Source organism: Mesoplodon densirostris, chromosome 11 (genome assembly GCF_025265405.1).
Source record: "Mesoplodon densirostris isolate mMesDen1 chromosome 11, mMesDen1 primary haplotype, whole genome shotgun sequence".
Classification (NCBI taxonomy): domain Eukaryota; kingdom Metazoa; phylum Chordata; class Mammalia; order Artiodactyla; family Ziphiidae; genus Mesoplodon; species Mesoplodon densirostris.
Window position 1 is genome coordinate 10,215,124 of NC_082671.1, and position 24,975 is coordinate 10,240,098.

The window sequence follows — 24,975 nt, forward strand, 5'->3', positions numbered from 1 at the left end:
GTCTGTTTCCTCTGAATTCTCCTTTTACTGTTTCTTTACTTGAGTCTTATTTGATAGAGATTTTCCTCAAATGTCTGGTGATTCTTTGCTTTCTGTTCATACATCGGAGTTAGACACCAGGAGGATCAGAAAACTCTCCACAAGACGATCCGAAAACTCTGTGTGCACTGAAAGCATTTTTGTAGAATCATGTACCTCACAGTGGGATGATTGAGTGGCACGATAGCTATTTTGTTGAAACTTATCTCTGGGTGCTGTCTCTGAGACAACTCTGAGCCTTCAGAACAATCTTCCCATCTCCTGCTTGGCAAGCGTAATCCTCACTGCTGGCGCTTTGGAGCTGGCCAGGGTAAGAGGTTGGACATCTCTCCATTTAGTTTATAGGCTTCCACTTGATTGTCCTGTTTTTTGAATAGCATCTCACTCGTATCTTCTTCCATAACAGTTGTCCCCAACTGTCCGTGCCTCTCTGGTTCAGTTTTTCTAGACAATAAACCTACTCTCTCCTGCTGCAATAAGGGAGGATATGAACCCGTTTCCAGTCACCTGTCTCCCCACCATCATCACTCCTCCTCCAATCCAGTCTTCACATGCCTTGTGTCTACAGTCCTTGAGCCTTGCCAGGGTTCTGTAAGACCATTGGCTTACTTCTATTTGGTACCACTATCCCTGCCCCCAGACGTGCACAGCTGCTGGAGTAAGTTTTTCTCCTTTCTGTTATGTCATTAACCATTCTGCTGGTTTCCAGTCCTTATAAATTGTGGCTGTTAATTGTCCTGTAAGTTTTATCAGACATGATGTTTGCATTTCTGTTTCTTTCCTTCTTGTTCTTGTTTGGACTTTGAGAAGAAAGGGATAGGAAATGTTTTTACTATTCACACATAAGTCGCTCTCAGTTATATTGAGGAAAAAATTGACCAATAGGCTAAAAAATCAAAACAAAGGCTGACAAAGGCTTATAAACCAAGGCTTCTTTTCCCATCCTTCCAGTCAAACAGCTCACACCAGGGTAACCAGTGACTTCCAGCTTGCTGAAACATGTCAGTGGATATGTTTCAATCTTCATCTTAACTTGCTTCTTAGAAGCAATGGACATGATTTACAATTCTGTCCTGCTTAAAACACTCTCTTCCTTTGGCTCCATGATACTGTGTGTACCTGTTTCATAGTTCTAACTCTCTGGTTGCTCTCCTCCTTACTTCTTTCATTTATCCAATATTTATTGAGTCCCTCTTCTACACCAGTGATTTTACTAGGAGTTTAGGATGAATATAAAAATCATGATGCCCACCATCTAGGAGTTAAAGCCTTGCATGTCCTTTGCAGATGCATATGCTTCCATTTAGCCACGAAATTATGAAATTCCTCTAACTTTGTTTTAGATTCTTTTCTCACTGTATACTATCTCCTTAGAAAAGTTCATACTAAAAAAAAAAAAAGGTAACTATGTGAAGCAGCAGATGTGTTAACTTGATTGTGGTAATCATTTCACAATGTGCTTGTATATGAAATCATCACACCGTACATTTTAATTCTATACAATTTTTTAAAATATAGAACACTTCATAAACTTATGTGTCATCCTTGTGCAGGGGCCATGCTAATCTTCTCTGTATCATCCCAATTTTAGTATATGTGCTGCCAAAGTGAGCACTATATACAATTTTATTCATCAATTATACCTCAATGAAACTGGAAAAAATAAAAATAAAAACTCATCCTTGCCCGCAGCTTCAATTATTATCTGTGTGCCATGATACAAAGTTCTGTGTCTTGCCAAGATCTCTACTAAGCTTCACACCTTTACCTATATGACATCTTCATTTAAATATTTTAAAGGCACCACTCAGTACAGTATTTCCAAAACAAAATTAATCTGATAATCCTAACTCTAGAGACCACCATCCAACCACTCATACAATACAAAATCTATAGCTTTAGCTCTGTGTCATTCCATACAAGATCCACCACCAATTTTTGTCTCCTTTTCTAAATATTTCTCAACTTGTCTCTATCTCTATCACCACCTCCATTCACCTGTGCTCTACAGTATCCTCCCTACTTGGTGACCTGTAACCATTTTCTCTTTTCCTCCAAATCCTTTTCCAAGCTGTAGTCTGCAGCCAGGGTTAGCTTTTCAAACCGTATGTGTGATAATGCAATGTGCGTCCCCAACAAAAACCTATTCTGTCCAGCCAGAGGACTAGGAAACAGACAGCCTAGCATGGCAGAAAACATTTAGACAATAATCCCTCTTCTACAGTCAAACACCACAGAAAAAGCTATGGCCCCAAGTGGGGAGCCTAGACTTCCACACATGCCCGGCTGTAACAAGGTGCCCAAACCTGTGCCAGAGTAAAGTTAGAGAAGACCGAGGAGGAGCTGGAACTTTCATCCCCACTTAGCAGTTTAAGACCCTCATTTTCCCCCCACCCCACAGAGTTAGTGGCAACTAGATGGGGAGCCTGGACGTCCTCCCTCATCCAACAGTAACGAAGCACTCCCTCCTTTCCATACTGGGGTGGTATCAGTGGAGACTACATGGAAAGCAGTAACAAGACACCCCGACTCCTCCCAGACAGGGTGATATCAGTGGAGGCCTTGTGGGGAGCCAGAATTCCATCCTTCACCAGGCAGTTATGGGGAACCCCGCCCCTGCTTGGGAGTCAACACAAGTTGAGGGGGAGATCTTTACATCTACCCCTACCTGCCAGTAATTCAGTACCTCCAGCTTTTACCTGCTGGAGTAGTGTCACAGAAGTGCAGCTAAGACAGAAGATTTAGATAAGATCCAGAGCCTCTAATACCTAAAATATCCTGTTTCAGTTGAAAATCATTCATCATACTAAGAATCAGGAAAATCTCAACCTGAATGAAAAAGACAATCAGTAGATGCCAGACGAAAAGGCCAGAGATATTAGAATTATCTGACAGTTTCAAGCAGTTGTCATAAAAATGCTTCAATGAGCAATTACAGACATGCTTAAAACAACTGAAAAAAAAAACTCAGCAAAGAAATAAAATGTCTCAGCAAAGAATCAAAATGTATAGCAGAACCAAAAGGACATTTCAGAACTGAAAATTATAATAACCAAAATTTTAAAACTTAATGGAATACTGTATGCTGACACATATATATGGAATTTAAGAAAAAAAAGTCATGAAGAACATAGGGGTAAGACAGGAATAAAGACACAGACCTACTTGAGAATGGACTTGAAGATATGGGGAGGGGGAAGGGTAAGCTGTGACAAAGCGAAAGAGTGGCATGGACATATATACACTACCAAACGTAAGGTAGATAGCTAGTGGGAAGCAGCCGCATAGCACAGGGAGATCAGCTCGGTGCTTTGTGACCGTCTGGAGGGGTGGGATAGGGAGGGTGGGAGTGAGACGCAAAAGGGAGAGGATATGGGAACATATGTATATGTATAACTGATTAAATTTGTTATAAAGCAGAAAAAAAATAAAATTAAAAAAAAAAACTTAATGGAAGGGCTCAACAGCAGAGGAAAACAATCTGTGACCTTGAAGACAGAGCAATAGAAATGACTCTGTCTGAACAACAGAGAGAAAAGAGACCAACCAACAAACAAACAAAACAAAATACCTGACAGATTCTCAGGGTCCTGCAGGAGTAAAACAAAAGGCCTAATATTCACATCATCTGAATCCCAGAAAAAGAAGACATATAGGGCAGACCTGAGAAAAAATTAAAAGAAATCATGGCTGAAAACTTCCCAAATTTGGCAGAAGACATAAGCCTAAAGATTCAAAAAGGCAAGCAAATTCCAACCAAGATAAACCCAAAGAAATCCACACCAAGACACATCATAGTCAAATATTTGAAAATAAAGACAAAGAAAAAAATCCTGAAAGCAGCAAGAGAAACAACTTATCTGTAGGGGAAAAACAATAGAAATAGCAGAAAACATGAAAGCCAGAAAGAAGTGGCACAATACTTTTTAAGTACTGAAAGAAAAGAACTGTCAATACTGATTTTCATATAGTAAATTTATCTCTCAGGAATGAAGGGAAATAAAGACATTGGAGGAAGGAAGACAAGAGTTTGTCACTAGCAGATCTACCTGAAAAGAATGGCTAAAGGAAATTCTCTAAACAGAAAGAAAATGATGAAAGAAGGAACTTTGGAACATCAAGAAGAAGAAGAAAATGGAAAGGGGGAAATATGGGCCGATAAAATACATCTTCCTTTTTCTTTTGAACTTTCTAAATATGTTTGACAGTTAAAGCAAAAATTATCTAACACTCTCTGATATGGCTGTAAATGTGTGTAGAGAAGTATTTAAAACAATTATAAGCAGAGGAGGGTAAAGGAAGACATACAGGGAGGCAAGATTTCTACAGTTCACTCAAAGTGGTAAAATATTGAACCTCTTAGACAATGAAAATGTATGTGTATATAATGTAATACCTACAACAACCACTTAAAAAAAAAAGCTGTACAAAGAGATACACTCAAAATACTATAACTAAACCAAAATGGAATTTTAAAAAAATATTCAAGTAGCCCACAGGAAGGCAAAACATAGAAAATAGAGAAATAACAAGATAAACAGAAAACAAAAAGTAAAATGGTACACATAAGCCCCAAACATATCAATAATTACATTAAATGTAAATGGGCTAAAGTAAACCAAAATGCTTGAAAATTGGGGAGGTTCTGGACTAAAGAAACAGAATAGCCTACACCAGTATAAAAATTTGCCCAATATTTGTATTTATATATAAATTGCACACACTTTATGTAAACCCATCTAACATTGTTCAAAATAGGATAACGCCTGTCAAGGGCCACCATCAAGTCTCTTTCAGACATCTAAGGACTAGAAAATTACTGAAAACAAAAGGTTACAGATTCTCAGAAAAACCACATCCTGTAGAAGCACAGCCAGCCCACATAAAAACGTGGACCAAAACAGATGTGAACCCCCTCCCTCTTTCCTGCACCTTGCCCTTTAAAGCACAGTAAAAGACTCACCCCCCCCACACCCTTCAGGGCCAACACCACTCTATGCGTTTGGCCCCTCTCCTCCCTTGGAAAGTGAATAAAAACTTTCTTTTCTACCCTTGTTCATACTTTTGTGAATTCTTTCACAACCCATGTCAGCTCACCTAATATTTTATGTTAAATATTATTTAATATTTTGTATAATTAATTTTTGGTACAGATTAATTAATTTTGTACAATTAGTAATAGCATATAGAACTTGTACAGAGTGTAAATAACTCAGCTCAGGCCAGGCCTTCAGTGATAGCTATTATTACGAGGACAGAAACTGGGTAGGGCTTCTCATCATTTGCAGCATGATACACTCTCCAGCCCTGAGTCAGCCACATGATCATGAGGGTAAAAAACTGATAGACTTTACAACCATTCCGTATGCATACAGCCATTCTGTTTTTCACTTTTGGAACAGTATTCAGTAAATTACATGAGATATTCAACACTTCATTATAAAACTGGCTTTGCCCAATCAGGTGGTTTTGCCCAACAGTGGCTGATGTAAGTGTTCTGAGCACGTTTAAGTAGGCTAGGCTAGGCTAATCTATGACATTCGGTAGATTAGATGCATTAGATGTATTTTCGACTTAGGATATTTTCAACTTACAATGGGTACTGGGTGCATAACCCCATTGTAGGTTGAGGAAGATCTTTATATACTCTTCCTAAGTGACCTCTCTAAACCCATAGCTTCAACTGCCACTTACACCAGGATCAGTAAATACTAAGCAGACATGCTACAAATTCCCCCTTCAACCAATCCCCTGGTTTGGCTGGACTCACCTCTATTCTCTAGGTAACCACTTAAACTGTGCAGCTGGAATTTGAAATGAAAATGTTTTTCCATTCTGGATAGATACTAATGAGTGCCTATTTTGAGTCCACTAACACTTTTTCTTGGCTAAATTTCACAAATCATTCCAATAGTCCATCATAAAATTCCATGCTGAAATCCACTTGAAATTAAAAAGAAAATGGGAAGAGAAATTGGAAAAATAGTCACTGACAGAACAGAAATAGTTTTATATCCTTAAAAGAGATCAGTGGAGGCCTTGGAACTACTTTCCTATTTAGATGAAAAGCCCTGAGACAAGCGGCTTGATGGAGCCCAGCTAAGGAATCCTCAAATATGATGTGCTCTGGTACAAGCCTATGTGACAGATCACTGATGACATGGAATACTTCTCCCTGAGGCAAACTAATAAATTAGTAATTCTTTACATTAATGATCCCCAAAATCAGTGTATTATTTGTTGAAATATATTAAGGAGCAAAAAGGAAATTTCAATTGATTTGATATAACTGACTCATTTTATAAGAGGAAGCTGGGGTTCACAAGAGGCAGAGATACAACTGGTAGAATCTACATCTCTTCACTCCCAAGTCTGCCCATCACTCTAAACTTGTGTCATTTTAGTTTGTCATTTATAATGTGGCATATACATACTGTGAAGTTAAATACGTGAAACCAACTAATTTTACATAAACTCACCCACTCCCTTTTGCAAAAAATATAGTGTAAACATAAAGAAAACCATGGGTGATTGTTTCCATCCCCCACCGAACCAAACCAGTTCTAGAGTAAGATGTTCTCTGCTGTCTGTGGCATGGCTTCCCAAAGATGCTCACCTGTTAATTCCCAGAACCACTGAATATGTTCAATTACATGGTAGAGGGGGAATTAAGGTCATTAATCAGTTGACCTTGAAATAGAGATTATCCTAGGTTATCCAGGTGGAGCTCAATGTGTCCTCAAATGGGGAAGAGGGTGGCAGTAGAGTCAGTGTTGGTGACTCTGTGACGTACTGTCAGAACCAACCAACCTTTGCTGGCTTCAAAGATGCAAGACGGCCAAGGAAGGTGGGCAAGAAAATGGATTTTTCCAGAAAGGCTTCAGAAAGGAACTCAGCCCTGCCAACACATCGTTTTCAGTCCAGTGAGATGCCTTTCAGACTTCTGAGCTACAAAACTAAAATAATAGGTTTATGTTATTTTTTTTTAATTTTATTTATTTATTTTTGCTGTGTTGGGTCTTCGTTTCTGTGCGAGGGCTTTCTCTAGTTGTGGCGAGCAAGTGCCACTCTTCATTGCAGTGTGCGGGCCTCTCACTGTCGCGGCCTCTCTTGTTGAGGAGCACAGGCTCCAGACGCGCAGGCTCAGTAGTTGTGGCTCACGGGCCTAGTTGCTCCGTGGCATGTGGGATCTTCCCAGACCAGGGCTCGAACCCGCGTCCCCTGCATTGGCAGGCAGATTCTCAGCCACTGCGCCACCAGGGAAGCCCATGTTATTTTAATTTACTAAGTTTGTGGTAACTTGTTGTACTAGGAATAGGAAAACCAATATACTTTCCATAGGCTCATTTCACGCTTTCCTGTGGTCATAAGGAGTTGGCGCCTGATTATAAAGTATGTATCAGAGAGGAATAAAATGGTTATTGGTTCTAAAACAAGGCAACTAAGCAATATGTTGCCTCATAAAATAAAAACCTCCTCTCAAAATTTAGTACAAATGAACATTTATTGAGCCCCTATTAAATGGGACATGGTTAAGAGATGCCCCCCTTCTGTCTGTGTATAATTCCTGCCACTCTGTTTATCCTCAAGTAGGTACCTCCTATGTCTCACTAGTCTTTTACAATTATTCAAGCTCCTGTAATGGAATGGAAGGCTTGTTCAGAGGCTCAGAATCTTCTTAGAAAGTTGCGGTTAGTAGAGCGATGGTCACAGGTAATGAGAATCTGCTTCATTTTCTAAACTAAAAAGCAAAACAAAAACAAAAATGAAAACATGAGTTGCCAAGAGAAACAAGAAAACCTAGTGCTCAAAAGATCAGGCTCATCTTTCTCATTTCCCGCTGTGACAGTGGGCGCATGATTTAATTTCTTTAAGGTGTAAATTCCTTATTCTCCTTCCCTCTCTTTGAGCCTTAAGCAAGATACCTGCACACTGTCCAGGTATCCATTTTAATGCCTGAAGAAATTACTTCAGAAATTTCCAAAAAAGCCAGTAGTGAGGCAAAGTATTAAAACCGGGACCTCCTGATTCAGAGCTCCTAGGCTTTACAGCTTTTAATTGAATTATATATTTTATGAATCAGAAAATCTGATGCCTTTTCCTCAGGCTCTCCCTTAAAAAGATTCCATGGACTGGACTGGAATACACATCCTAGTGAGACAGGAAATCTTGGAAAACTCAAGGGAGAATACTTGTTTATCCTATGCCTATTTGGTGACTGAAAATCCAAAACAGTTAGACTTGGACGGCAAACCTCAGAGAGGAAAGAGGCTGTCTTTCTCACCTCCATATTAGAATTATAGCTGATCTCAGTATCTGGAAAGTTTTAAATTGGAAACCTTTCCCAGTGGACTAAAACCAGCATTGAAAATGGTGTCAAATCCCTAATAAGATATCAGAGACAAGAGAGAAGAAACTTACCAAAAAACACTGTGTTGGACTCGTTGCTTCCCGTGGAGGTGCTGGGCTCCTCTATAATTAAGTAAAGAAAAGGTTTTTATTCACTTCCAGTAAGGATCACTCACAGTGTGTCTGTCATTCAGCTCACAGACTTAAGTAGCCCCCTAGTAAACATAGGACTCCACTGAGTCTATAACACAAAAACCTCCCTTCTAACTGCCAAGGCACTCTGCCATGCCTGAAATCCTACCAGTGGAAATGAAACACAAGTGCACTTCACGAGAAGGATTTAGTTAAAGGGCTGGTCTCCACTCACACTTAGAAGTCCCTGAGAGATCCAACCTTTTTTTTTTTTTTTTTTTTTTGCATTACGTGGGCTTCTCACTGCTGTGGCCTCTCCCGTTGCGGAGCACAGGCTGTGGACACGCAGGCCCAGCAGCCATGGCTCACGGGCCTAGCTGCTCCGCGGCATGTGGGATCTTCCCAGACCGGGGCACGAACCCGTGTCCCCTGCATCGGCAGGCGGACTCTCAACCACTGTGCCACCAGGGAAGCCCCAACCTTTTTTTTTAACAGGCCCTTCAGCCTCCCTAAAATACAATTTCTAGATTTCTCCAACTACTATCTGCAATCCCCTATACGCTTTAAGCAGTGTTGGAATACAGTAGGTCTCAATAAATGTTAGCTATTATTTATAGACATAAGAATCAGAGTGTTTAGAAATTTGCTTTTGTAAGTAAGGCCCAAGGGTCTTTCTTAGCAAAAATCTCAGGCATTCCCCCAGACTACTGGGGTTTGTTTGCGGAGGTAGAAGGCATTGAAATCTTATGACTTCTTGGCTGAGCGGCAGACAGAAAAGTGAAAACTGATGGTGGCTTGAGAGAGGGATGGGCAGAGATAGGGACACTGCTTAATTCATGAAGCTTTTAAATAGCTCTATCGTCTGTTCAGTCTACATTCAGATAAGATTTACACTTAGCGTAACCTTTACTCCAAAAGTTCTCTATTTGAAATGAATTGTAATCAACTGGAAAAGAAAAGGAAATTGTTAACCCCTTTTTTACACCACGTCCATCGACCCTACAGAGACATGAAGGAGCTTGTCCTCTTTAGGGAAGCCCAGAAAGCAGGTCCCAGAGATCAGATCAGGTCAGACCTTGGGGCTGGAGCTATGTTGGTGTTCAACCAGTTGCAGTTCCTGGCGTTCTGGGAAATGCTTCAACTTTCCTCAAGTTTCAATGAACTTTTGGCTAAGTTTACTCCACCTCAGAGAACAAAGCAGCAAAAGTAGCCCCAAATGTGTAAATTACCATAGGACTTTCCTATGTAAAGAAATATAAATAAGGAAAGGGAGGCAGGGAGGAACTTCTGCATTTCTGAAGAGAGGAATCCTCACCTGTGACCTCAGTGGCTTCTTCCTTAGAGCTCAGGGTGTTTAATTCCACATTAGTAGGCAATTCTAGGAAAACAAAATGGAGGACGGGAATTGTCACAGACATATGCTGGGAATCAAGTACGCTGGACAAAAGCAGCCTTTCCCTCAGAAATGTAAAAGAGGGAGCCTACCAATTGCTGCCCAGCCCTCCTCTGAGGACAGAACCCTCACTTACCAAAAGTCTGTGTGTTCTCCAAATACCCGTCAGTTGTTGTTTCTGCATCTTCAGTGAAGTCATGGTGCGTGGTCAGGTCTGACAGGTCAGTGGTCAACTCTAGGCCAGTGGTCGACTCTAGGCCAGTGGTCGACTCTGGGTCAGTGGTTGACTCTAGGCCAGTGGCCCACTGTAGGCCAGTGGTCGACTCTGGGTCAGCAGTCGACTCTAAGCCAGTGGTCAATTCTGGGTCAGTGGTCGACTCTAGGCCAGTGGTCGACTCTGGGTCAGTGGTCGACTCTAAGCCAGTGGTCGACTCTGGGTCAGTGGTTGACTCTAGGCCAGTGGTCGACTGTGGGTCAGTGGTAGACTCTGAGCCACTGGTCGACTCTAGGCCAGTGATCGACTCTAAGCCAGTGGTCAACTCTGGGTCAGTGGTTGACTCTAGGCCAGTGGTTGACTCTGGGTCAGTGGTAGACTCTGAGCCACTGGTCGACTCTAGGCCAGTGGTCGACTCTAAGCCAGTGGTCGACTCTGGGTCAGTGGTTGACTCTAGGCCAATGGTCGACTCTGGGTCAGTGGTCAACTCTAAGCCAGTGGTCAACTCTAGGCCAGTGGTCCACTGTAGGCCAGTGGTCAAATCTAGGCCAGTGGTTGACTCCAGGTCAATGGTTGACTCTAAGTCAGTGATGAATTCTAGAGGAACCAAAAAGAAAAAAAACAGCTCAAGTACTTTCTTGTGAGAATGTTTCCACCATCTCCACACCCTTCCATTCCCAGCTAGATCTTTTTCCAGGGAAAACATGGAACAGAAAAGGGTATATTGAATCAAACTGGTCTCCCCACAAGTTTCTCTTCTACCAAGTGCTAGAATGTCCAGAAGACTAACTGCCACCTAGGAATATGCTCACTGTCCCCTACTCCACCCTCTTTGAGGGGTCGGTTTAGGAAGGAGCATTTGATATTGTGCCTCTAAATGTGAATCAGTCAGACTGCAGTGGAATAAAATTTCAACCCCCCCCCCATATAATTCTTTCAGTTTCCTGAAAACTAAAAATATAAGTGGGGGAAAGGAGCAAGGAAAACAGCTATTTCCAAGTTGCATAAGCAAGAATGAAATGGACTCTAAAATGGGGACTCCTACCATTTTCATTTAATGGGCTACATCTAGCTCTTCAGTTTCCAGTCTGTCCCAGAGAATGCACAATCCAGACATTGTGGGTCTTGTGAACCATAAAAGCATCATAACCATGAAGGCCTGATGAGCCTACAACCTGGGTCTGCTTGGGCTGCCGTGAAAGACCTACAGTCCTCATGGCTGCCTAGTCCAGCAGGTTGTGGGCACCCTGCCAATGAGGTCAAAATCATTAGCTCTCTAATTTAGTAATTTGCTTTGTCATTCATTCATATGCAGTAAAGGACCCAAACCCAGCAGCGGATAAATTGAGAGCTAACAGAAGGAGAACTAGGAGGAAGTGGAGGGTATAATCACCATTTTAGTGCAAGTGAATGAATATCCCTCCTCTTGAGAAACTGATCTGAGTTCAGGAAGGACTAGAAGAGAAAGAGCCTTGGGGGGAAAGCAGCCTTCTTCTGGTTCAGGAGACAGGGATTCCTTCCTCTCTCAATATGACTCACAAGTTTCTGCTCCAGACCCACTGATGCCCACTGCATGTAACCCAGCCAGCGGCTAAAGCACTTTGAATCTTACTCTCCAGTAAAGTGAGAGTACACCCAAGGACTTTTTAACCTGAATCAAATAGAGTGAAGCCTCTTTAGCACCTGATAGTTAAGGGGACCACAGGGAAACCTCAAGAGCCCTCTCATCACCAACCCTAATTCCATTTGACCCAGCCTGACTACCTGTATGAGGTGGATGCAAAACACAACCTTAATCTTAATCAAGCCACTCAACTTGCCCAAGGCCTCATAGCTCACACACACACACACACACACACACACACACACACACAGTGAATGGACTTAAGCCCTGTTCTCCAGAAGACCTCCCAACGGGCACTCACCCTGAAGCAGTGCGGGGTAAGTCACCCCCAGGGCGAAGCAGGCGGAGAGGAGCAGGGCCTTCCCAAGCATGATGCCGATGCTGGGGCGGGGAGCGCGGGAGGCTAGTGGAGGTGGGGAGGCCCCAGGGTGCTGGACCGCAGCTCTGCTGGGCATTTATTACAACCTCAGGCCCAGGTCCCAGAGTAGGCATTCCCAGGGGGTTGGGAAGAAAACAGCCCCGCCCACAAGCGATGAGACTGCCCTGAAGCAAAGGAGGGGAAGGGCGGTGGGGGGACGAGGGGTGGGGGATGGGCGGGAGGGAGAGGAAGTAAGGAAGAGTTCGGAGGAAACCATCAGTGAGGTCCTTGGCGACGTTAGGGTCCTTTGCCCCATTAGCACTAGGGGCAGGGCTTCTAGTTCCACCAGATTGCAACACTCCCCTCCTGACCCAAGGCTGCAAGTTTGTCCTCTAGGCTGGAGCCAAATAATGCTTTACTGAGCCCCCGAAATGCCACTGTGTGTCAGGGTGCGGGACTAAGAATAGTAGTGGGGTCTGCTGGTGACGTTGACGCTGAGGGAGAGCCCTAATGCGAACAGTCTTCTAACTCTAGCGGGTCCCTGGAAGAGAATCGTCGATCAGAATAATAATAACTAGTACAACTATTATCATAACAAATATCTAAAATTGTAAGATTTCACACGTGCCACTATCTCATTGGATTCTCACCACGGTCCTGTGCGGGAGTCGTGATTGCCCTCATTTTTCTGGTGAGGAGCCTAGAGGCTGAGAGACTCAATGACAACGATTCACCCGAAGACACTCACGCTCCGCCGCGATGCCGCGAACACGCAGGACCTCTTGGCTGTGAGGACCTGGCTCCTGCGAATGACCTTCCCAGTCCGCCAGGGGGCGGTATGAAGCTGCGATGCGTCCTTGGCTGAGCACTGACTAACCCTCCCCATAGACGCAAAGCAGGCCGAGAGAACACAGGGTTGTGGGGCTGGCTCACCTAAGTAGGCCTCAGAGCGCAGTGAAGTCACCACCGTTACCTGGACAGGAGGCCTTTACACATACGCACAACTCCCATCGCAGGGTCAAAGCCCATGGGGGCTTTTGGTTTCAGTTTTCTTTACTTAAAAGGTCACAGCTGATTCCTGCTCAGAAACCACAGGGCTGACAATACCACTGAGGGAAACCTCTCAGTACTAGTCATAATAACAGCTAATATTTATCGGGTGCTTAACTCTTGCCGTAGGCATGTGTTACTTGAGCCTAACACCAAACCTCAGGCAATCTTATTCGCCTTTTCCGGATTAAGTAACCGTGCACAAAGAGGTTAAGGAGCTTATGAAAGGTCACACAGTAAATGTTATAGAATCAGGAAGCGAACCTGTGGGCACCCTGATGCTGGGGCCTCCGCTCTCAACCAACTCCACCGTTTGTGCCCCGGGCCCTGTTATCTCCCTGAGCTCATAGTTTTGTCCCAGGAAGTGTGGCAACTTTACAGTCTTCTCCTTAAAGGCAGAGGGAACACACACACACACACACACACACATACGAACACACACACATTTTGTTTTTCTGGAAACTAAATTTCCTTGGCAAGGCCTGTGCAATGAAGTGTAACCAAATACAGTAGGAGCTTGGGAAGCAAGAAGCTCATGAAAAACTTGCAGGCAAATAACACCAGCAAACAATGAACTCAAATCAGACAGTAATGCAGCAGGTCACCAGCCAGTGGATGAAGGGGAGATTTAATCTGCATCAGCCACAATATGAGAATATTTCCTACCCTAGAAAACTGGAAGAATCCACTTCCCTATGTGCAAAGTAGAATCTCTGATCTCTTTGAGGAGAGCTGGACTTAGACCTTAGTACTGAGGGGACAGAAATGACCAACTTCCTCTAGAAGGTTTGTTTCACAACTCAACTACCTAAAAATATAGACACTGCTTTAGATGTTCTTCCAAAGATAATGGTACCATTTTTGTGTGCCTCAGTTTCCCCCAGAGTCAGTGGACGAACAGCTTCTTGGTGACTACTACATTGAAATATGGGAGCAATTTGGTCTCCCGTCATGAAGATGTGTTATTATTTCTCATCACTTGAATATAGTTAGGTCATTAACACAGTGGGTCCCAGAGAGGTCTCTGCTAAGGTGAGATCCAATAAAATTGTCAAGTTATAATTATAAGGTCTTTTTTATTAATATGGGATTGTAGTTCTGTTTTACAGTATTAAAATATTTTGGCTTTCTTAACTTTTTCCATTGTTATCAAATTTTATAGATTTATATAATGTCAAGGCTTGAAGGTATATTAAATTGTACTCAGCTCAACCAGATATCCAATGTCTTTTTTTAAAATATAAGAGTAATTTTTCCTTAAATACATCCCTGGTAATGGGGAACTCACTACATTGAGGAGAATAGTTAATCTTTGGACAATTATTCCTTCCAATAGAGAAAATATGTCTTCCTGTAATTTCAACCTATTTGCCCCAGTTTTGTTCTGGGGGGCCATATATATAAAATTAGGTCCTTTTTCCTCTCTTCAGCTGTCAAAAGTGGCTATCATTTTACTTTCAAATTTCTTCACCATTCTAAAAAAAGTGTAAGTTTTTTCCTCTCTTATTCCCTCAGATTTCCCCAAAACTTAGCAAAGTGTCTGGCACATCAGAGGTGATAAAAAAATATTTATTGATAAGTTAATGATAGATGACTCCTGGTCCTTAGTCTCTGATCGCATTAGTCTATGGTCTTTTGAAAAGGAAACACTATAATTGAAACAGATTATCACAGATTTGACCTAATTAGAGAAGGGAAAAAAAAACTATCACCATCCTTCCTTCTGGAAAATATGATTATATTAAATTGACTTGTGCATTAAATGCCAGATTAAGTGCTAAAAGGTAAGTCTGGCAGAAAGTGTGGAAAGTTTCCTGAAAGCACTAAAGAAATTCAAAAGCCTTTGCACCTACTTTCTCTAGAGTGAGATCAGTTTCTGGCAAGTGGGTTGAGCTGGGAGTGAGTGACATCCTGCAGATGTGTCTCTGTCCCCTCCAAATTCCCACCCTCAACAGACAGAAGCCCTGAAGCACCTGGGAGCGTGGAGCCAGGAATTTGACCCAGGGCAAGTGCTTCCTCCATTCTCCATTCCAAACCCCAACAGTCATGCTTCCCTTAGGGGGAAATTTCCAGAGAGCAAGACAAGTTTCTCCCTTGAGGAACAGGGCGCCCAGAATGGCCACCTTACCTTGCAGATTAGATACTGATAAGGGCTAGCCTAGTATTTTAGGGCCTAGTCAAGCATTTTTCCAGCATCTGGTCAGAGACCTAGCAATTACACTAAGTATCTTGAGCAATTCAAAAGAAATCTCAAAATTGATTCCTTCTTTAAAGTTATAACCATGGAGTAAGTTTATTTATTTATTTATTTATTTTTAATTTATGTTACAAAGGCAGTTTATAACAGGATACTAAGAACTCTAATCCAGTGCCAGAGATACAAAAAAGTTATTTACTTAACAAATGTTTACAGAATGACTGAGAAATGACTAAAGCAGAAGAGGCACGAGACAAGAGGTCAAAATTGCAGACTCTAGGGTCCAGCATCCTGGACTATATCCCGTATATCCTGGCTCTGCCAGTAATAATTAAGCAACCATGGGCATGTTACTTAACTCATAGTACCTCAGTTTTTTCTTTACATACTGGACATAAAAATAGTTTTTACTTTGTTGGATTGCTGTAAGGGTTAAATCAATGTATCGTGTCAAATGCCTCGAATAAGGAAAACCATAATAAAAATTAGCTATTATTATTATTAGGTGCTGAAGATGAAAAAGGCCCAGGTCTCCAAAGAGTTGATAATATTATTTTAGGGTAGGAACATAAAGGAACATCCCCCTGGAAAGTTTCATGGGGAAGATGGGACAGTTAGATAAGATTTGCTTGAATTTAATAAACATATTTCTGGGTTTATAGAGAGAAAGAAGGTAAACGGAGGGACTCTAGGCAGAAGAAGTAATGTGCATGAATAGTAACGTTCAAGGCGTCCTGTCATGTGAACTATAATCAATTTGGGAACATAGAGGAAAACTGTGCTAATTGCTAGATTCTAAGCCACTGAAGGCTGGGACCATCATAATCAACTTTGCATTACCCACTCCTACAGAGTCTGTGATGGTTGCATAGTGATTGCCAAATAAATGATTATTCATCTGTATTGAACTGTAACATGGGGTAGGTGGGAAGGCATCATCAAATCCATCATTTCAGCAATAAAATAGTGGCTAAAAACTTGAGTTCTGGACCATGAATCCAGGTCTTTGTGAACACTTGGGCTTGCCCAAGTTACTTTATCCTTCAGAATGCAGGTGATGATAGTAATCATTTCACAGCGTCATTATGAAAATTAAATGAGCTCATCCATGTAAACTTGTAACTAGCATATAATAAATGATCAGTGATTGGCAGCTATCATTATTATAACTTGAAATGGACCTTGAAGAATAATTAAAACTGTAAGAGTGACTATTATTCAAGAGAACTTCCTGACTGGAGAACATAGGGAGAGTGTGAGAGGAAAGGGGGTGGAAGGAAAGAAGGTTGTGAAAAACAGTCTGAAATGACATTTGGGACCAAACCAAGGAACGCTTCAGAAGCTGAAGAGATGAGTCATTATTCTGCCAGCAGACGTTCTGGTGGAGTCATGCTTTAGGAAGACTAACCAAACCTGCACAAGAAAGTAGGTCGGCTATGACACAGCACAAGCAAGAGCTACTTCAGATTGAGCAGAGTGGTGGCCCTAGGCATGAAAGGAAGGACGCAGATACTAAAGACATTACAAAGGTGAAATTAAAGGGACTTGGTGGCTGATGGGACTGGCGGGGATGGGCAAGTCATCCCCACCATAAGTTATGTATATGCTACCAAGAGCTGGCTTTAATTCCTCTAGGACATGAATTCCCAGAGTCAAAACGCCTATGCTAAAAATAAAAGGAGACAGAAGAGGAGGATGAGGAGAAGGATGAGTCCTGAGATTCAGCTGAGAGTCTTGCCTGGTGGTGAGTGAACAAGTAAGAAAACACACTGTGGTGTAGCAGTAATGGATCTCACTGGGTTAGAATAAAGTTTTAGGGCCCATGTTTTCTCTGGTGCTAGTACACATCCTTATGGGAAATTCTGAGACTGACTACAGTGTCTTTATCTGTTAAATATTTTGCCTATAGATTGGACCCTTTTAATTCATGGGGTGGGTCTGTAGCTAATGGGTAAGAAATAAAATAGTTATAACAGTGAGATTCACCTCAAACACATTAGGATTATCAGAAATACAAACAGACAAAATAATGAGTGTTGTCAAGGATGTGGAGAAATTGGAACTCTATGCACTGTCGTGGGAATGTAAAAGGGTGCAGCCATAATGGAAACAGTATGGCAGGTCCTCAAAATATTAAAAATATAATTGCCTTATGAACCAGCAATCCCATTTCTGGGTGTATATCCAAAAGAATTCAAAGCAGGATCTCAAAGAGACATTTGCATACCCATGTTCATAGCAGTATTATTCACAGTAGGTAAGAGGTTGAGGCAAACATCCAGCAATAGATGAATGGATAAAGAAAATGTGGTTTACAAATACAACAGAATGTTATTCAGCCTTAAAAAAGGAAGGAAATCCTGTCGCATGCTATGAACAAGGTCACATGGATGAACAAGCAAGGTCATATTGATGAACCTTGACGATATTATGCAAAATGAAATAAGGCAGTGACAAAAAGGCCAATACTGAATGATTCCACTTACATGAGGTATCTAAAGTAGCCAAACTCAGAGAAACAAAGTAAAATGGTAGTTGACAGGGGCTGGGAATAGGGAGAAATGGGAATTGTTGTCCAATGGATATAGGGTTTCAGTTTTGCAACATGAAAAACTTCTAGAGATCTGTTGCACAATAATGTGAATATACTTAACACTATTGAACTGTACACTTAAAAACAGTTAAGTGACAAATTGTGAGTTTTTTACTGCAATTAAAATTTCTAAAAATAGCTATAAGTTAATAATGGCTAAATGACAATGATCGTGTACCAGACACAATTCAAACTATTTTCCAAATTCTAGGTACTTTACAAATATCATTTTAATCCTTATAACAATCCTAAATTATTATCACTGCATCCAGTTTACAGATAAGGAAACTGTGGCTCAAAGAATTTAAGTAACTTGCCCCAAGTCACAAAGCTAGTAAGAGGTTGAAGCAGTATTCAATCCAATCATTGTGGCTCAATTTCCATCTTTTCTTTATACAAGCTCATCTCTACTCATCATCTAAGTGTCAAGGGTAATTACTCATTACTCTGTTAGTTCAGGATTAATTCCTTCCTTACGTCTCTGCCCCAACTATATTGAAAGGTTCAGACAACAGAGGCCAGACTTATATTATGACATGTTCCCTAATAGTACCTAGCTAGGCGCTTTCCCCATTATTGTTGGACCAAATGAGCTCAGACATTTTAACAGACATTGAAGCTTAGCAGAATCCCATCCATGTAAGATTTGAACTAGGAGATTTCATCCAGGCTCCTCACTGACCCAGTTCTCAATAGATGCTTCCTAGTAGATACATGTATATGTATAACTGAATCACTCTGCTGTACACCTGAAACTAACACAGCATTGTTATACAACCATGCGCCAATATAAAATTTTTTTAAAATGTTCTTTAAATAAATACATAGCTGCTTCTTTCCTGACACCAGATTGAGGTAGGTACCCCTGTGAGAGGCTGGAGAAGGTACATGAAAGAGCTTCAATTTCCCCAATCACATTTTGAGTTACATAGGGAAAAAGCAGGAAAAGGTTTGAGTGTCTTTTGCTGACCTCTCCAAGAGATTTAATGGAAATGCACCATGGAATTTTATTCACCACTCTTTTCCTTACAAATGAGCCTCCTCTTAACCACCCCAGCACGCATTTAGGTAAAGCGGAAGGAAGGGTAAAGGGTGGATAAAGAGTGAAAGCGCCCGTTATTAGATTTGATAAATGCTGAAGGCAATCTGAAACAAAGTCACCTCATCTTCTATATACAAATTTTCTTTTCTCTTTTGATCACTGGAGTTTCCTCCAAGCAGTACTGCCTCCTACCCTTTCCCTTTGAAAAGCACATTAAGAGACTCTCTCTTAAGAACCTGAGGCTCACTGCTCTGTCAGGAAGAGTCTGAACTGATGGCTCCTCCCAACAGTGCTACAGTCCCATTGGCCACCTGACCTATCCCCCACTTCTCCCTGAGAGAATCACACCACCACCACTCCACCATCCCTACCATTGCCCAGACAATTCTGTTGAACCAACATTTAATTGAGCAAATATTAAGTGCTAGAAAATGTCCTGGGCGCACAGAGTTTAAAGGACCTCGTCTCCAAGAATCATACAGCCTAGTGGGGGGTGGAAAGGTTATAGAATATAATCTCAAAAAAATTAATTCTCAACACCCGTTGTTTTTAAGTCCTTTTAAAATTTTTTATTTTGTAATTAACATATTTATTCAATGAACTTATGGTTACCGGGGGGAGGGAAGAGGGGGATAGGTTGGTAGTTTGGGATTGACGTGTACACACTGCTATATTTAAATAGATAACCAACAAGGACCTACTGTAAAAAAAAATAACTATGAGGGATGTAATGTACATGATAAATATAATTAACACTGCTGTATGTTATATACGAAAATTGCGTAGAGAGTAAATCCTAAGGGTTCTCATCATGAGGAAAAAATATCTCCTTTCTAATTTCTTTAATTTTGTATCTATATAAGATGATGGATGTTCACTAAACGTATTGTGGTAATCATAAGTGAAGTCAGATCATTGTGCTGTACACCTTAAACTTATACAGTGCTATATGTCAATTATATCTCAATAAAATTAGAAGAAAAAATAAAACTAAAATAACATATTTATTCAAATAAAAATGAACACAGTACATGATAAAAATTTCAAACAGTGCTTAAAAGTATCAAATTGAAAAGGAAAAATACCTCTGCTTCCTAACCCTGAACCCATGATTAACATTTTCTTCTGTATATTTCTTGAAAAAAAAATGTATGCATTATTCTTGCTCTTCAGTGCTGAAGGAGGATTATAGTCCATTCACTTTATGAGATATTCTAAATTTTATTCTTGGATTCACACATTTAACATGTATTTGATTCTTACTTTATTCCAGGCACTGCTTAGTTGTTTTTTTTTTAATAGAGTGAAAGATCCTTTAAATTCCATAGTGCTTTACAATTTTCAAAAGTTTCACACACATGATTTCATATAATCCCATAATAACCCCTTTCCCCCCCTCTACCCCTGTATTGTCCCTCTCCTCTTCCCTCTCTCCACTGGTAACCACTAGTTTGTTCTCTACATCTTCGAGTCTACTTCTTTTCTGTTATAGTCACTCGTTTATTGTATTTTTTAGATGCCACATCTAAGTGACATCATACAGTATATGTCTTTGTCTGTCTGACTTATTTCACTTAGCATAATGCCCTCCAAGTCCATCTGTGTTACTGCAAATGGCAAAATTTTCATTCTTTTTTATGGCTGGGTAGTATTCCACTTTATATACATATACCACAGCTTCTTTATCCATTCATCTGTTGCTGCTATATCTTGGCAATTGTAAATAATGCTGCTATGAACATTGGAGTGCAGCTAGGCACTAATTAGTGCCTTTTCAAATCAGTGTTTTTGTTTCTTTCAGATATATACCCAGCAGTGGAATTGCTGTATCTTATGATAATTCTATTTTCAGTTTTTTGAGAAACCTCCATGCTGTTTTCCATAGTGGCTACATCAATTTACATTCCCACCAACAGTGCAGGAGGGTTCCCTTTTCTCCTTAGCTCCAGTTTTAACCATTTGAGCAAATTTTCTGATTAACAACCCAGCACCCTCCCTACTTTAATGCCTCCTAGAGTTCATTCATTTAATTAATACTGATGAATCATCTGTTCTTTGCAAAATTCTTTACTATCCCAAGGGCTCAAAGCTATGGATACAAATAAATGAAGTAAAAGATGTAATATGACAAAAGGCCTGAGAGAAGTACAGGGTATTCTGGTGATCCAGAGGAGACAGGGATTACACTCAACTAATGATGGCTCATTAAGCCACCATTTGTTGAGCAACTCAATGAGTCAAGAACTATGCTAGACACTAGTGACGTAAAGACCGTCCCTGACTCTGAAGGTATTTGTGGTTAATAGTTCAGAAAGCCTTCATAAAGGATGTTACATTTTAACTGGATCTTAGAAGATGGATAAGATCTCATCAGGGGAAATGATGGGTAAAACAGGAAGGATTATCAGGAAGAAGTAATAATCCAAGTAAATACACATAGCGGCAGAGATAGGCGAGTAGAGGCCCCATCCAGGTGGCAGCAATTCGTCTAATTTGTCTTAAAGGGATGTTGCAGAAAACATAGGGATTTGAGACCATGGAATGGAATGCCTACCTTGGAATGGCAGACCAGAGAGATTTGACTCACTGATAGATAACAGCCTGTTACAAAAGGCTTTTTAGTAGACTAAGCTGATGCAACTCATATTATATGAAGACAGGCAGTGAAAAAAAATGTAAAGGAAAGATGAGAAGAGGGGCATCACAGTAGCACAGGCAAGACATTGAGTAGCAAGAATACTATATGATCAGCAAGTTATGTTTACACGGACGACATGAGAAGTGAGGGTCCAGGGAGGGGAAAAGATGACTCCCAAGGTGTAAAGGGTGAATTATTCCAGTGACATACACAGGGGGTCAAACTAGGACCCAGTTTCTGAATGGTGTTAGGAGGACAGGAGGTTGGTGAAGAGAGGATTTTCAGGTGGGGGCAAGATGAGTTTGGCTAGTGGAAATTGTGTTGCTTTAAGAGAATCTTGATGGAAATATCCCATAAGCAGCAGAAAACGTGAGGCTGAAGTCCATGAGATTTTGGTTTATGATGGTGATTTTGCTTTATGCATAGAGATGTGTTATTCATTTGCTCTGAAGTGATGACTGTGACCAAACAGTAGATACGATTCCAAAACAGATGGGGAAAGAAAGGACTAGGAAGGATCTTGGTCTAGGAAGTTCTTTTATTTAGGACAATGGAGGAAAAGCCAGCAAAGGAGACAAAGAAGCAGAAAACCAGAGTGTTACACGGACACAGAAGACAAGGAAGGAGAGTATTTCAAGGAGATAGTAAACAGCATCAGATACAGCCAAGATAGGTCAAGAATAAAGGTGTTTAAAAAAAGTTATTATAAAAAAAAGTTAAAAATAAATAAAATTGCCTTACAGTTTAAAAAAAAGAATAAAGAAAAGTAAGGAAGTAAGCACAGGAGCAAAAAGACCAAGATAAAGTGAGGTGGGGTTTTTTTGGGGGGCGGAGCAGTTATTTTGGGGTTTAGGTAAAGAGTGTTAAAAAACAAAACAAGAAGCCCCAAAAGAAGTCATTTATGCTAATCCCCACTCACCAGACTGAGACTTAATTAGCTTCAGCTCTCCTAGAAATGGAATCCTAAACCAGTCAGTCAGGATTCTCCTGATCAGCACTAGTTAAGAAATGTGCCTTTAAGCCCCTTGCCGTCGTCTCCTGAAGGAAAGCAACCTTGCCATGACCAACCTGCTTTTTTGCCCAGTATAACTCTTTTGTTCCTGCTTCCTTCTGCCTATAAAAAGGCTTTCATTTTGTACAGGTCCTCAGAGCTCTTTTCTATCTGCTAGATTGGATGCTGCCTGATTCATGAATCGTTGAATAAAGCCAATAAGATCTTTGAAATTCACTCGGTTGAATTTTGTTTTTTAACAGTTGACAAGAGCATCGGCAGAGGGAAAGGAGAGAAAAGGAAATAAGAGAATGAAAGTGTTAGACTGTAAAAGTGTTGGGGTAAATGATGGCACGGAGTTGCAAAAAATATGTGTAATTACCTATTTTTACTTTGGTTTTCTCCCATTAAAGTAAGCAGCTTTTAGGAAAGGACCAAGAACTGTTCATGTTTGCACCCCAGACAGAGATTGCTTCTTACCCCTGATATGCATTCTTCCCTTCTCTCACAGAGTAATAAAATCCCTGATGCTTAACCGGGCATATGACAGCCCAACATGAAGATTTCACTTCCTGGAGGATATAAGCAGAAGTAGTATTTGAAACCTCTAGGTTTTGTTCTTAAAGGGAAAGGCATATCCTTCACCTCTACTTTTCTCCTTTCTGCTGTATGGGATGTGGGTGTAGTGATGGTTCATCTTGAACCATCTGGATGAGGGCAACATCGTAAGGATGGCAGAGAAGATATAAAGGAAGGATCCTGCATTCTTCTCAAAGTTGCAGAACACAGCCATCTTACCAGGTCAGAGAAATAAACCTCTGTCCTGTTTAAAGCCTTGATAGTGTAGTGTGAGGTGGGATATACTGTCCGAGTACCCCAAGTATCCCAAACTAATCTGCATCCCAGCACATTGCATAGCTCCTATTAGCTGCTTCATAGAGATGCAAGGGAAGGAGGGAAAAGATGTCTAAGGAGACATTTTAGATGTTGGCAGGACTCTAGGAAGTGAAAGAAATTTTGCTTTAAGTGAGTCATGAACACACAGGTTTGGTTCCTTGTGTTTCCATTTCTTTGTACCAAATCAGGCTACGACAAAAATCTCCAATTTGATCTTGCTTCACTTTGCTATTAATTTAGTGAAAGGCTTTCTTATTATAAGTCTAGTCTTAAATGAGGCAAGGATTTCCTTCTTTGATGTATAGCCTTTTGTTGTGAGATGTGTGAGGTTTATAAATGTTCCAAAGGGCTTTCAAATCCAAATTTACTCTGATACCAATTCTGAGAGATTGGCAGAGTGCATATTAATATCTTTCTACAAGTGAACACCCCGCGTATTGTCGCCTCCATAAATAGTTAAATATTGAGTGCTAACCAAGGAGATAGCAATCCAAGATGGTAAGTGACTTGGTCAAGGTCACAGCTCTTTAGTGCAGTGCCAAGAGGTAGAACCAAGACATCTAGAATTCATCTAATCATAACAGACTTAGTGGACAGTAGCCTCTGAAGAACGTAAGCCATCTCGTCCAGAATAAGGTTTCTCTTGAAACACCAGGAAGTATCCAATTCCTCACTCTTTCTGTTGGTAAACCCAAAATGTCTCATGATTGGCATTTATTTCACCACCAGTTACGGGGAAATAAATACAAGCACATTTTCCTAATTTATTTTATACCTAAGGTGGGAAATAGTGAAAGGCAAGGAAAATTCTAACTCATTTCCAAGTAACTACTTGTACTTTCTCAACTTATTCCAGTCTTTGCTTCCATGAAAAGCAGCCCTTTCCATCAGAGCAAACACCTTGTTCATCTTCATTCTCTATCCGTAGCTGGAAGCACTACCAAGAGCATGTAGGCGTGCGTGTTCTCTTGCTTAAAGCACCAAAACATATTTGACGTTTCAACCAATAAAAATATCTTCTGAGAACTACAGCAAGAATCCATGGAATCTTAATGGGAAAATTCTGGAAGGAGAGCCAGACAGGCATTTTGCCTTCCAGGCCCCTGTGACTTATGATTAAGGTGCCTCATCCAGATGGCCTCATGTGGGCATTACTCAATATCAATGATAAGGAAAACTTGCTGTGTTTCCTCCAACCACCCTGGCCAGCAAAGAGCCCCACCATGCCCAGAGAAGTCAATTCCTTTTTTTTTTTTTATATATCCTCAACCGTGTTCTTCATATGGTGGGAGATCAATAAAATAAATACTCATTGAATGAATAAGTGAATAAATGAAGAAACTGACCTTTGCAAACCAACTTTTTTTATATTCTCTGTTCTCAATTCAGTGGACCATCCTATGACAGCCATTCTGTGTGATCCATCAGTGGGTGCCCAAAACAAGAAAAGTGTGTGTA

The 24,975-nt window shown here is 40.9% G+C and overlaps 1 non-coding gene across 1 annotated transcript; it reads right to left on the reverse strand.

The window, feature by feature from the left end:
- Positions 1-1,547: 1,547 nt before the first annotated feature.
- Positions 1,548-1,654, reverse strand: LOC132499683 (U6 spliceosomal RNA). The gene has a single exon (XR_009533912.1). It is a non-coding gene; the product is annotated as a U6 spliceosomal RNA (small nuclear RNA).
- Between the last annotated feature and the right edge of the window lie 23,321 nt (positions 1,655-24,975).